This window comes from Aulonocara sp. 'chitande type north' Nkhata Bay, linkage group LG9, assembly GCF_057382095.1.
Source record: "Aulonocara sp. 'chitande type north' Nkhata Bay isolate Kocher_YH1m ecotype deep benthic linkage group LG9, A_spYH_male_GT1.1, whole genome shotgun sequence".
Taxonomy (NCBI): Eukaryota; Metazoa; Chordata; class Actinopteri; order Cichliformes; family Cichlidae; genus Aulonocara; species Aulonocara sp. 'chitande type north' Nkhata Bay.
Window position 1 is genome coordinate 14,595 of NC_141352.1, and position 13,405 is coordinate 27,999.

General features: G+C 48.5%; 1 long non-coding RNA gene across 1 annotated transcript in view; it reads left to right on the plus strand.

Moving 5' to 3' along the window:
* Positions 1 to 12,306: 12,306 nt before the first annotated feature.
* Positions 12,307 to 13,405, plus strand: part of LOC147321343 (uncharacterized) — a 50,559-nt gene continuing 49,460 nt past the window's right edge. The window contains exon 1 of the long non-coding RNA XR_015130863.1: positions 12,307 to 12,505. This is a non-coding gene — a long non-coding RNA (uncharacterized LOC147321343). The remainder of the gene's footprint in view (positions 12,506 to 13,405) is intronic.

Below are 13,405 nucleotides of genomic sequence, written 5' to 3' on the forward strand. Positions count from 1 at the left end.
ACAAACGCTCAAAGAAACCAAACAGAATGACACAGGCAGAAAGACACTGTTTTATTTTGGTAACCAATGATGCATTTCTTCTCCGCTTGTACAGTGCACCCTGAAGCCGTGTGTGGACCAGGAGATCAGCAGAACAGGAACCACAGAGCGTCAGCGGCAGACATCCAAGCTGCACAGGGCACACGCAGCACCAGGCAGAATTAATGACGTCCCTGATCCACAGCTCAAGCCCAGCCACCCGCTGCCTCCTCGCCGCCTCCTCCCGGGACCTTCAAGGACCACCCACCAGCCACTGGTACACATTCCAATCTTACACAATGGCCCCAGCATCACAGGGCATCTCCTGACATTAAAATCTATCCTGATTTCTGTTGTTTTTCCCTCATCTCTGAGCCGCTGAGTGTGAGTGTGTGTGTGTGTGTGTGTGTGTGTGTGTGTGTGTGTGTGTGTGTCTCTCTCTCTTTTACACAAAAAACACATGTCAGTTGTTAAGGAAAATGTTATAAAACACTTCTTCAGTAAAGACTCAGAGAAGAGAAACACACAGAACTTCTTGCTAGCAAGGGCAGCCTCCACTCTAAGAGACTCCAGTGAGAGAACTGCCCCGGTCTTTATTTTATACTCCATTGAGTGTGTGTGTGTGTGTGTGTGTGTGTGTGTGTGTGTGTGTTGACAGAGAGAGAGAGAGAGAGAGAGAGAGAGAGAGAGAGAGAGAGAGAGAGAGAGAGGGAGAGATACAAAGGAATGTAATTCAAATTTTGCACTTCAGACCTTACAGTGTGTGTGTGTGTGTGTGTGTGTGTGTGTGTGTGTGTCTGTCTTTTACACAAAAAATGCACTTGCAACAACTTTAATATGGAATGTACTGGACTTCCCAGCTAGGCGCCCTCCTGTGGATGACAGGTGCAATTGATTGTCAAAAGCAGATATCTAACAGCTTCTGACACTTTGTACCGCATTGAGCCAGCAGAGGGAGCCCCCCTGGTTCAATCCCAGTTGCACAGCAGTTGTGACCAGCTTCTGTCTGTGTGCTTTGGTGTGTGTGAGTGTGTGTGTGTGTGTGTGTGTTGACAGAGAGAGAGAGAGAGAGACAGAGAGAGAGAGAGAGAGAGAGAGAGAGAGAGGGAGAGATACAAAGGAATGTAATTCAAATTTTGCACTTCAGACCTTACTGTGTGTGTGTGTGTGTGTGTGTGTGTGTGTGTGTGTGTGTGTGTGTGTGTGTGTGTGTGTGTGTGTGTGTGTCTGTCTGTCTTTTACACAAAAAATGCACTTGCAACAACTTTAATATGGAATGTACTGGACTTCCCAGCTAGGCGCCCTCCTGTGGACGACAGGTGCAATCCCAGTTGCACAGCACTTGACCAGCTTCTGTGTGTGTGTGTGTGTGACAGACAGACAGACAGACAGACAGAGAGGGAGATTCAAAGCATCAGGACCAGGAGATGACACAGTGCTCCAAAGGCCTGGTTCTGCTGCCTCCTCCTCCACCCACCTGCTGCAGACGCTTCTGTGAAGGGAAACTGCTACATGTTATGTCACCGATCCCTGCCATGCTGCGTGTCTAACGACCCGGCAGGGCCTGCTGAGTACAGTGGTGGTGGAATCGGCCCGATCGGACACTCCTATCTGCCACTTTGACCTTTTTATTCCGTCAAATTTGGACCCATTTACACCAAGTCCAGAACCGTTGGTGCTATCGACATGGGGTCTTCACCAGGGTGTCCGGAGCACCCCGAAACCCCCCCGTAGACACCACTTTCATCCCTCTACGACACTTACTTTCCCAGTTATTCCATTTTATTCCGTCAAGCTCTGGCTATTACCCCCTAACCTAACCAACCCTCATCATACCTGCATTTGTCCACTGGAGGGAGACAAAAACACCAAGCTCTGAGATTCAAATTTTGAACTGCAGACCTCACAGTGTCTGTGTGTGTGTGTGTGTGTGTGTGTGTGTGTGTGTGTGTGTGTGTGTGTGTGTGTGTGTGTGACAGAGAGAGAGAGAGAGTGACACTTGCTGTGTATTTAAGAAACAAACGCTCAAAGAAACCAAACAGAATGACACAGGCAGAAAGACACTGTTTTATTTTGGTAACCAATGATGCATTTCTTCTCCCCTTGTACAGTACACCCTGAAGCCGTGTGTGGACCAGGAGATCAGCAGAACAGGAACCACAGAGCGTCAGCGGCAGACATCCAAGCTGCACAGGGCACACGCAGCACCAGGCAGAATTAATGACGTCCCTGATCCACAGCTCAAGCCCAGCCACCCGCTGCCTCCTCGCCGCCTCCTCCCGGGACCTTCAAGGACCACCCACCAGCCACTGGTACACATTCCAATCTTACACAATGGCCCCAGCATCACAGGGCATCTCCTGACATTAAAATCTATCCTGATTTCTGTTGTTTTTCCCTCATCTCTGAGCCTGTGAGTGTGAGTGTGTGTGTGTGTGTGTGTGTGTGTGTGTGTGTGTGTGTCTCTCTCTCTTTTACACAAAAAACACATGTCAGTTGTTAAGGAAAATGTTATAAAACACTTCTTCAGTAAAGACTCAGAGAAGAGAAACACACAGAACTTCTTGCTAGCAAGGGCAGCCTCCACTCTAAGAGACTCCAGTGAGAGAACTGCCCCGGTCTTTATTTTATACTCCATTGAGTGTGTGTGTGTGTGTGTGTGTGTGTGTGTGTGTGTGTGTGTGTGTGTGTGTGTGTGTGTCTCTTTTACACAAAAAATACATGTGAGTGCACTTGCAACAACTTTTAATATGCAATGTACAGGACTTGCTTGCTAGGCGCCATCCTGTGGACCAAACATGCAATTGAAAGATGTTATTTTCGCCGGTATAACACCTTCTGACACTTTGTACCGCATTGAGCCAGCAGAGGGAGCACCTCTTGTTCAATCCCAGTGGCACAGCAGCTGCTCTGCTTCTGTGTGTGTGTGTGTGTGTGTGTGTGTGTGTGTTTGTGTGACAGAGAGACAGACAGAGAGAGAGAGAGAGAGACACTTGCTGTGTATTTAAAAAACAAGCGCTCAAACAAACCAAAGAGAACGACAGAGGCAGAAAGACACTGTTTTTTTTGTGGTAACCCATGAGGTCTTGCTATCGAATTGTACAGTGCATCCTGAAGCAAGGCCGAGCAGATGACATAGTGCTCCACAGGCCTGCTTCTGGTGCCTGCTCCTGTACCAACCTGCTGCAGAGGCTTCTGTGAAGGGAAACTGCTACATGTTATGTCACCAATCCCTGCCATGCTGCGTGTCTAACGACCCGGCAGGGCCTGCTGAGTACAGTGGTGGTGGACCCAGGCCCTCTGCACCTTCCTTTCTCCGACTGGGACCCTTTTGTCCCATCCTTTTTGGTCCGATTCGCCATATCTCCAGAACCGAAGAAGCCATCGGCGTGGCTTCTTCGCCACAGCGTCCGGCACCCACCAAAACCCCCACCTAGACACCAACATCAGCCCTCTACACCTCTTACTTTTTCAGTTATTCCACTTTTGTCCCATCCTCTCCTGGCTTTTTCCCCATAACCTATCATTTAAGCCTCATCATACCTGCCGTGGGCCACTGGAGGGAGACAAATCACCATGCACTAAAATTCAAATTTTGCACTGCAAACCTCACAGTGTCTGTGTCTGTGTGTGTGTGTGTGTGTGTGTGTGTGTGTGTGTGTGTGTGCGCTTTGGTGTGTGTGTGTGTGTGTGTGTGCGCGCTTTGGTGTGTGTGCTTTGGTGTGTGTGTGTGTGTGTGTGTGTGACAGAGAGAGAGAGAGAGAGAGTGACACTTGCTGTGTATTTAAGAAACAAACGCTCAAAGAAACCAAACAGAATGACACAGGCAGAAAGACACTGTTTTATTTTGGTAACCAATGATGCATTTCTTCTTCCCTTGTACAGTGCACCCTGAAGCCGTGTGTGGACCAGGAGATCAGCAGAACAGGAACCACAGAGCGTCAGCGGCAGACATCCAAGCTGCACAGGGCACACGCAGCACCAGGCAGAATTAATGACGTCCCTGATCCACAGCTCAAGCCCAGCCACCCGCTGCCTCCTCGCCGCCTCCTCCCGGGACCTTCAAGGACCACCCACCAGCCACTGGTACACATTCCAATCTTACACAATGGCCCCAGCATCACAGGGCATCTCCTGACATTAAAATCTATCCTGATTTCTGTTGTTTTTCCCTCATCTCTGAGCCGCTGAGTGTGAGTGTGTGTGTGTGTGTGTGTGTGTGTGTGTGTGTGTGTGTGTGTGTCTCTCTCTCTTTTACACAAAAAACACATGTCAGTTGTTAAGGAAAATGTTATAAAACACTTCTTCAGTAAAGACTCAGAGAAGAGAAACACACAGAACTTCTTGCTAGCAAGGGCAGCCTCCACTCTAAGAGACTCCAGTGAGAGAACTGCCCCGGTCTTTATTTTATACTCCATTGAGCGTGTGTGTGTGTGTGTGTGTGTGTGTGTGTGTGTTGACAGAGAGAGAGAGACAGAGAGAGAGAGAGAGAGAGAGGGAGAGATACAAAGGAATGTAATTCAAATTTTGCACTTCAGACCTTACAGTGTGTGTGTGTGTGTGTGTGTGTGTGTGTGTGTGTGTGTGTGTGTGTGTGTGTTGACAGAGAGAGAGAGACAGAGAGAGAGAGAGAGAGAGAGAGAGAGAGACAGAGAGAGAGAGAGAGAGAGAGAGAGAGAGAGAGAGAGAGAGAGAGGGAGAGATACAAAGGAATGTAATTCAAATTTTGCACTTCAGACCTTACAGTGTGTGTGTGTGTGTGTGTGTGTGTGTCTGTCTTTTACACAAAAAATGCACTTGCAACAACTTTAATATGGAATGTACTGGACTTCCCAGCTAGGCGCCCTCCTGTGGATGACAGGTGCAATTGATTGTCAAAAGCAGATATCTAACAGCTTCTGACACTTTGTACCGCATTGAGCCAGCAGAGGGAGCCCCCCTGGTTCAATCCCAGCTGCACAGCAGTTGTGACCAGCTTCTGTCTGTGTGCTTTGGTGTGTGTGAGTGTGTGTGTGTGTGTGTGTTGACAGAGAGAGAGAGAGACAGAGAGAGAGAGAGAGAGAGAGAGGGAGAGATACAAAGGAATGTAATTCAAATTTTGCACTTCAGACCTTACTGTGTGTGTGTGTGTGTGTGTGTGTGTGTGTGTGTGTGTGTGTTGACAGAGAGAGAGAGAGAGAGAGAGAGAGAGGGAGAGATACAAAGGAATGTAATTCAAATTTTGCACTTCAGACCTTACTGTGTGTGTGTGTGTGTGTGTGTGTGTGTGTGTGTGTGTCTGTCTTTTACACAAAAAATGCACTTGCAACAACTTTAATATGGAATGTACTGGACTTCCCAGCTAGGCGCCCTCCTGTGGACGACAGGTGCAATCCCAGTTGCACAGCACTTGACCAGCTTCTGTGTGTGTGTGTGTGTGTGTGTGTGTGTGTGTGACAGACAGACAGACAGACAGACAGACAGAGAGGGAGATTCAAAGCATCAGGACCAGGAGATGACACAGTGCTCCAAAGGCCTGGTTCTGCTGCCTCCTCCTCCACCCACCTGCTGCAGACGCTTCTGTGAAGGGAAACTGCTACATGTTATGTCACCGATCCCTGCCATGCTGCGTGTCTAACGACCCGGCAGGGCCTGCTGAGTACAGTGGTGGTGGAATCGGCCCGATCGGACACTCCTATCTGCCACTTTGACCTTTTTATTCCGTCAAATTTGGACCCATTTACACCAAGTCCAGAACCGTTGGTGCTATCGACATGGGGTCTTCACCAGCGCGTGCGGAGCGGCAGAAAATCCCCACGTAGACACCACTTTCATCCCTCTACGACACTTACTTTCCCAGTTATTCCATTTTATTCCGTCAAGCTCTGGCTATTACCCCCTAACCTAACCAACCCTCATCATACCTGCATTTGTCCACTGGAGGGAGACAAAAACACCAAGCTCTGAGATTCAAATTTTGAACTGCAGACCTCACAGTGTCTGTGTGTGTGTGTGTGTGTGTGTGTGTGTGTGTGTGTGTGTGTGTGTGTGTGTGTGTGTGTGACAGAGAGAGAGAGAGAGTGACACTTGCTGTGTATTTAAGAAACAAACGCTCAAAGAAACCAAACAGAATGACACAGGCAGAAAGACACTGTTTTATTTTGGTAACCAATGATGCATTTCTTCTCCCCTTGTACAGTACACCCTGAAGCCGTGTGTGGACCAGGAGATCAGCAGAACAGGAACCACAGAGCGTCAGCGGCAGACATCCAAGCTGCACAGGGCACACGCAGCACCAGGCAGAATTAATGACGTCCCTGATCCACAGCTCAAGCCCAGCCACCCGCTGCCTCCTCGCCGCCTCCTCCCGGGACCTTCAAGGACCACCCACCAGCCACTGGTACACATTCCAATCTTACACAATGGCCCCAGCATCACAGGGCATCTCCTGACATTAAAATCTATCCTGATTTCTGTTGTTTTTCCCTCATCTCTGAGCCTGTGAGTGTGAGTGTGTGTGTGTGTGTGTGTGTGTGTGTGTGTGTGTCTCTCTCTCTTTTACACAAAAAACACATGTCAGTTGTTAAGGAAAATGTTATAAAACACTTCTTCAGTAAAGACTCAGAGAAGAGAAACACACAGAACTTCTTGCTAGCAAGGGCAGCCTCCACTCTAAGAGACTCCAGTGAGAGAACTGCCCCGGTCTTTATTTTATACTCCATTGAGTGTGTGTGTGTGTGTGTGTGTGTGTGTGTGTGTGTGTGTGTGTGTGTGTGTGTGTGTCTCTTTTACACAAAAAATACATGTGAGTGCACTTGCAACAACTTTTAATATGCAATGTACAGGACTTGCTTGCTAGGCGCCATCCTGTGGACCAAACATGCAATTGAAAGATGTTATTTTCGCCGGTATAACACCTTCTGACACTTTGTACCGCATTGAGCCAGCAGAGGGAGCACCTCTTGTTCAATCCCAGTGGCACAGCAGCTGCTCTGCTTCTGTGTGTGTGTGTGTGTGTGTGTGTGTGTGTGTTTGTGTGACAGAGAGACAGACAGAGAGAGAGAGAGAGAGACACTTGCTGTGTATTTAAAAAACAAGCGCTCAAACAAACCAAAGAGAACGACAGAGGCAGAAAGACACTGTTTTTTTTGTGGTAACCCATGAGGTCTTGCTATCGAATTGTACAGTGCATCCTGAAGCAAGGCCGAGCAGATGACATAGTGCTCCACAGGCCTGCTTCTGGTGCCTGCTCCTGTACCAACCTGCTGCAGAGGCTTCTGTGAAGGGAAACTGCTACATGTTATGTCACCAATCCCTGCCATGCTGCGTGTCTAACGACCCGGCAGGGCCTGCTGAGTACAGTGGTGGTGGACCCAGGCCCTCTGCACCTTCCTTTCTCCGACTGGGACCCTTTTGTCCCATCCTTTTTGGTCCGATTCGCCATATCTCCAGAACCGAAGAAGCCATCGGCGTGGCTTCTTCGCCACAGCGTCCGGCACCCACCAAAACCCCCACCTAGACACCAACATCAGCCCTCTACACCTCTTACTTTTTCAGTTATTCCACTTTTGTCCCATCCTCTCCTGGCTTTTTCCCCATAACCTATCATTTAAGCCTCATCATACCTGCCGTGGGCCACTGGAGGGAGACAAATCACCATGCACTAAAATTCAAATTTTGCACTGCAAACCTCACAGTGTCTGTGTCTGTGTGTGTGTGTGTGTGTGTGTGTGTGTGTGTGTGTGTGTGCGCTTTGGTGTGTGTGTGTGTGTGTGTGTGCGCGCTTTGGTGTGTGTGCTTTGGTGTGTGTGTGTGTGTGTGTGTGTGACAGAGAGAGAGAGAGAGAGAGTGACACTTGCTGTGTATTTAAGAAACAAACGCTCAAAGAAACCAAACAGAATGACACAGGCAGAAAGACACTGTTTTATTTTGGTAACCAATGATGCATTTCTTCTTCCCTTGTACAGTGCACCCTGAAGCCGTGTGTGGACCAGGAGATCAGCAGAACAGGAACCACAGAGCGTCAGCGGCAGACATCCAAGCTGCACAGGGCACACGCAGCACCAGGCAGAATTAATGACGTCCCTGATCCACAGCTCAAGCCCAGCCACCCGCTGCCTCCTCGCCGCCTCCTCCCGGGACCTTCAAGGACCACCCACCAGCCACTGGTACACATTCCAATCTTACACAATGGCCCCAGCATCACAGGGCATCTCCTGACATTAAAATCTATCCTGATTTCTGTTGTTTTTCCCTCATCTCTGAGCCGCTGAGTGTGAGTGTGTGTGTGTGTGTGTGTGTGTGTGTGTGTGTGTGTGTGTGTGTCTCTCTCTCTTTTACACAAAAAACACATGTCAGTTGTTAAGGAAAATGTTATAAAACACTTCTTCAGTAAAGACTCAGAGAAGAGAAACACACAGAACTTCTTGCTAGCAAGGGCAGCCTCCACTCTAAGAGACTCCAGTGAGAGAACTGCCCCGGTCTTTATTTTATACTCCATTGAGCGTGTGTGTGTGTGTGTGTGTGTGTGTGTGTGTGTTGACAGAGAGAGAGAGACAGAGAGAGAGAGAGAGAGAGAGGGAGAGATACAAAGGAATGTAATTCAAATTTTGCACTTCAGACCTTACAGTGTGTGTGTGTGTGTGTGTGTGTGTGTGTGTGTGTGTGTGTGTGTGTGTGTGTGTGTTGACAGAGAGAGAGAGACAGAGAGAGAGAGAGAGAGAGAGAGAGAGAGAGAGAGAGAGAGAGAGAGAGAGAGAGAGAGAGGGAGAGATACAAAGGAATGTAATTCAAATTTTGCACTTCAGACCTTACAGTGTGTGTGTGTGTGTGTGTGTGTGTGTCTGTCTTTTACACAAAAAATGCACTTGCAACAACTTTAATATGGAATGTACTGGACTTCCCAGCTAGGCGCCCTCCTGTGGATGACAGGTGCAATTGATTGTCAAAAGCAGATATCTAACAGCTTCTGACACTTTGTACCGCATTGAGCCAGCAGAGGGAGCCCCCCTGGTTCAATCCCAGCTGCACAGCAGTTGTGACCAGCTTCTGTCTGTGTGCTTTGGTGTGTGTGAGTGTGTGTGTGTGTGTGTGTTGACAGAGAGAGAGAGAGACAGAGAGAGAGAGAGAGAGAGAGAGGGAGAGATACAAAGGAATGTAATTCAAATTTTGCACTTCAGACCTTACTGTGTGTGTGTGTGTGTGTGTGTGTGTGTGTGTGTGTGTGTGTGTGTGTGTGTGTGTGTTGACAGAGAGAGAGAGAGAGAGAGAGAGAGAGGGAGAGATACAAAGGAATGTAATTCAAATTTTGCACTTCAGACCTTACTGTGTGTGTGTGTGTGTGTGTGTGTGTGTGTGTGTGTGTGTCTGTCTTTTACACAAAAAATGCACTTGCAACAACTTTAATATGGAATGTACTGGACTTCCCAGCTAGGCGCCCTCCTGTGGACGACAGGTGCAATCCCAGTTGCACAGCACTTGACCAGCTTCTGTGTGTGTGTGTGTGTGTGTGTGTGTGTGTGTGACAGACAGACAGACAGACAGACAGACAGAGAGGGAGATTCAAAGCATCAGGACCAGGAGATGACACAGTGCTCCAAAGGCCTGGTTCTGCTGCCTCCTCCTCCACCCACCTGCTGCAGACGCTTCTGTGAAGGGAAACTGCTACATGTTATGTCACCGATCCCTGCCATGCTGCGTGTCTAACGACCCGGCAGGGCCTGCTGAGTACAGTGGTGGTGGAATCGGCCCGATCGGACACTCCTATCTGCCACTTTGACCTTTTTATTCCGTCAAATTTGGACCCATTTACACCAAGTCCAGAACCGTTGGTGCTATCGACATGGGGTCTTCACCAGCGCGTGCGGAGCGGCAGAAAATCCCCACGTAGACACCACTTTCATCCCTCTACGACACTTACTTTCCCAGTTATTCCATTTTATTCCGTCAAGCTCTGGCTAAATCCCCTTAACCTAACCAACCCTAATCATACCTGCATTTGTCCACTGGAGGGAGACAAAAACACCAAGCTCTGAGATTCAAATTTTGAACTGCAGACCTCACAGTGTCTGTGTGTGTGTGTGTGTGTGTGTGCGCTTTGGTGTGTTTGCTTTGGTGTGTGTGTGTGTGTGTGTGTGTGACAGAGAGAGAGAGTGACACTTGCTGTGTATTTAAGAAACAAACGCTCAAAGAAACCAAACAGAATGACACAGGCAGAAAGACACTGTTTTATTTTGGTAACCAATGATGCATTTCTTCTCCGCTTGTACAGTGCACCCTGAAGCCGTGTGTGGACCAGGAGATCAGCAGAACAGGAACCACAGAGCGTCAGCGGCAGACATCCAAGCTGCACAGGGCACACGCAGCACCAGGCAGAATTAATGACGTCCCTGATCCACAGCTCAAGCCCAGCCACCCGCTGCCTCCTCGCCGCCTCCTCCCGGGACCTTCAAGGACCACCCACCAGCCACTGGTACACATTCCAATCTTACACAATGGCCCCAGCATCACAGGGCATCTCCTGACATTAAAATCTATCCTGATTTCTGTTGTTTTTCCCTCATCTCTGAGCCGCTGAGTGTGAGTGTGTGTGTGTGTGTGTGTGTGTGTGTGTGTGTGTGTGTGTGTGTCTCTCTCTCTTTTACACAAAAAACACATGTCAGTTGTTAAGGAAAATGTTATAAAACACTTCTTCAGTAAAGACTCAGAGAAGAGAAACACACAGAACTTCTTGCTAGCAAGGGCAGCCTCCACTCTAAGAGACTCCAGTGAGAGAACTGCCCCGGTCTTTATTTTATACTCCATTGAGTGTGTGTGTGTGTGTGTGTGTGTGTGTGTGTGTGTGTGTTGACAGAGAGAGAGAGAGAGAGAGAGAGAGAGAGAGAGAGAGAGAGAGAGAGAGAGAGGGAGAGATACAAAGGAATGTAATTCAAATTTTGCACTTCAGACCTTACAGTGTGTGTGTGTGTGTGTGTGTGTGTGTGTGTGTGTGTGTCTGTCTTTTACACAAAAAATGCACTTGCAACAACTTTAATATGGAATGTACTGGACTTCCCAGCTAGGCGCCCTCCTGTGGATGACAGGTGCAATTGATTGTCAAAAGCAGATATCTAACAGCTTCTGACACTTTGTACCGCATTGAGCCAGCAGAGGGAGCCCCCCTGGTTCAATCCCAGTTGCACAGCAGTTGTGACCAGCTTCTGTCTGTGTGCTTTGGTGTGTGTGAGTGTGTGTGTGTGTGTGTGTGTTGACAGAGAGAGAGAGAGAGAGACAGAGAGAGAGAGAGAGAGAGAGAGAGAGAGAGGGAGAGATACAAAGGAATGTAATTCAAATTTTGCACTTCAGACCTTACTGTGTGTGTGTGTGTGTGTGTGTGTGTGTGTGTGTGTGTGTGTGTGTGTGTGTGTGTGTGTGTGTGTGTGTGTCTGTCTGTCTTTTACACAAAAAATGCACTTGCAACAACTTTAATATGGAATGTACTGGACTTCCCAGCTAGGCGCCCTCCTGTGGACGACAGGTGCAATCCCAGTTGCACAGCACTTGACCAGCTTCTGTGTGTGTGTGTGTGTGACAGACAGACAGACAGACAGACAGAGAGGGAGATTCAAAGCATCAGGACCAGGAGATGACACAGTGCTCCAAAGGCCTGGTTCTGCTGCCTCCTCCTCCACCCACCTGCTGCAGACGCTTCTGTGAAGGGAAACTGCTACATGTTATGTCACCGATCCCTGCCATGCTGCGTGTCTAACGACCCGGCAGGGCCTGCTGAGTACAGTGGTGGTGGAATCGGCCCGATCGGACACTCCTATCTGCCACTTTGACCTTTTTATTCCGTCAAATTTGGACCCATTTACACCAAGTCCAGAACCGTTGGTGCTATCGACATGGGGTCTTCACCAGGGTGTCCGGAGCACCCCGAAACCCCCCCGTAGACACCACTTTCATCCCTCTACGACACTTACTTTCCCAGTTATTCCATTTTATTCCGTCAAGCTCTGGCTATTACCCCCTAACCTAACCAACCCTCATCATACCTGCATTTGTCCACTGGAGGGAGACAAAAACACCAAGCTCTGAGATTCAAATTTTGAACTGCAGACCTCACAGTGTCTGTGTGTGTGTGTGTGTGTGTGTGTGTGTGTGTGTGTGTGTGTGTGTGTGTGTGTGTGTGTGACAGAGAGAGAGAGAGAGTGACACTTGCTGTGTATTTAAGAAACAAACGCTCAAAGAAACCAAACAGAATGACACAGGCAGAAAGACACTGTTTTATTTTGGTAACCAATGATGCATTTCTTCTCCCCTTGTACAGTACACCCTGAAGCCGTGTGTGGACCAGGAGATCAGCAGAACAGGAACCACAGAGCGTCAGCGGCAGACATCCAAGCTGCACAGGGCACACGCAGCACCAGGCAGAATTAATGACGTCCCTGATCCACAGCTCAAGCCCAGCCACCCGCTGCCTCCTCGCCGCCTCCTCCCGGGACCTTCAAGGACCACCCACCAGCCACTGGTACACATTCCAATCTTACACAATGGCCCCAGCATCACAGGGCATCTCCTGACATTAAAATCTATCCTGATTTCTGTTGTTTTTCCCTCATCTCTGAGCCTGTGTGTGTGTGTGTGTGTGTGTGTGTGTGTGTGTGTGTGTGTGTGTGTGTGTGTGTGTGTGTGTGTGTGTGTGTCTCTCTCTCTTTTACACAAAAAACACATGTCAGTTGTTAAGGAAAATGTTATAAAACACTTCTTCAGTAAAGACTCAGAGAAGAGAAACACACAGAACTTCTTGCTAGCAAGGGCAGCCTCCACTCTAAGAGACTCCAGTGAGAGAACTGCCCCGGTCTTTATTTTATACTCCATTGAGCGTGTGTGTGTGTGTGTGTGTGCGTGTGTGTGTTGACAGAGAGAGAGAGAGAGAGACAGAGAGAGAGAGAGAGAGAGAGAGATACAAAGGAATGTAATTCAAATTTTGCACTTCAGACCTTACAGTGTGTGTGTGTGTGTGTGTGTGTGTGTGTGTGTGTGTGTGTGTGTTGACAGAGAGAGAGAGAGAGAGACAGAGAGAGAGAGAGAGAGAGAGAGATACAAAGGAATGTAATTCAAATTTTGCACTTCAGACCTTACAGTGTGTGTGTGTGTGTGTGTGTGTGTGTGTGTGTGTGTGTGTGTGTGTGTGTGTGTGTCTGTCTTTTACACAAAAAATGCACTTGCAACAACTTTAATATGGAATGTACTGGACTTCCCAGCTAGGCGCCCTCCTGTGGATGACAGGTGCAATTGATTGTCAAAAGCAGATATCTAACAGCTTCTGACACTTTGTACCGCATTGAGCCAGCAGAGGGAGCCCCCCTGGTTCAATCCCAGTTGCACAGCAGTTGTGACCAGCTTCTGTCTGTGTGCTTTGGTGTGT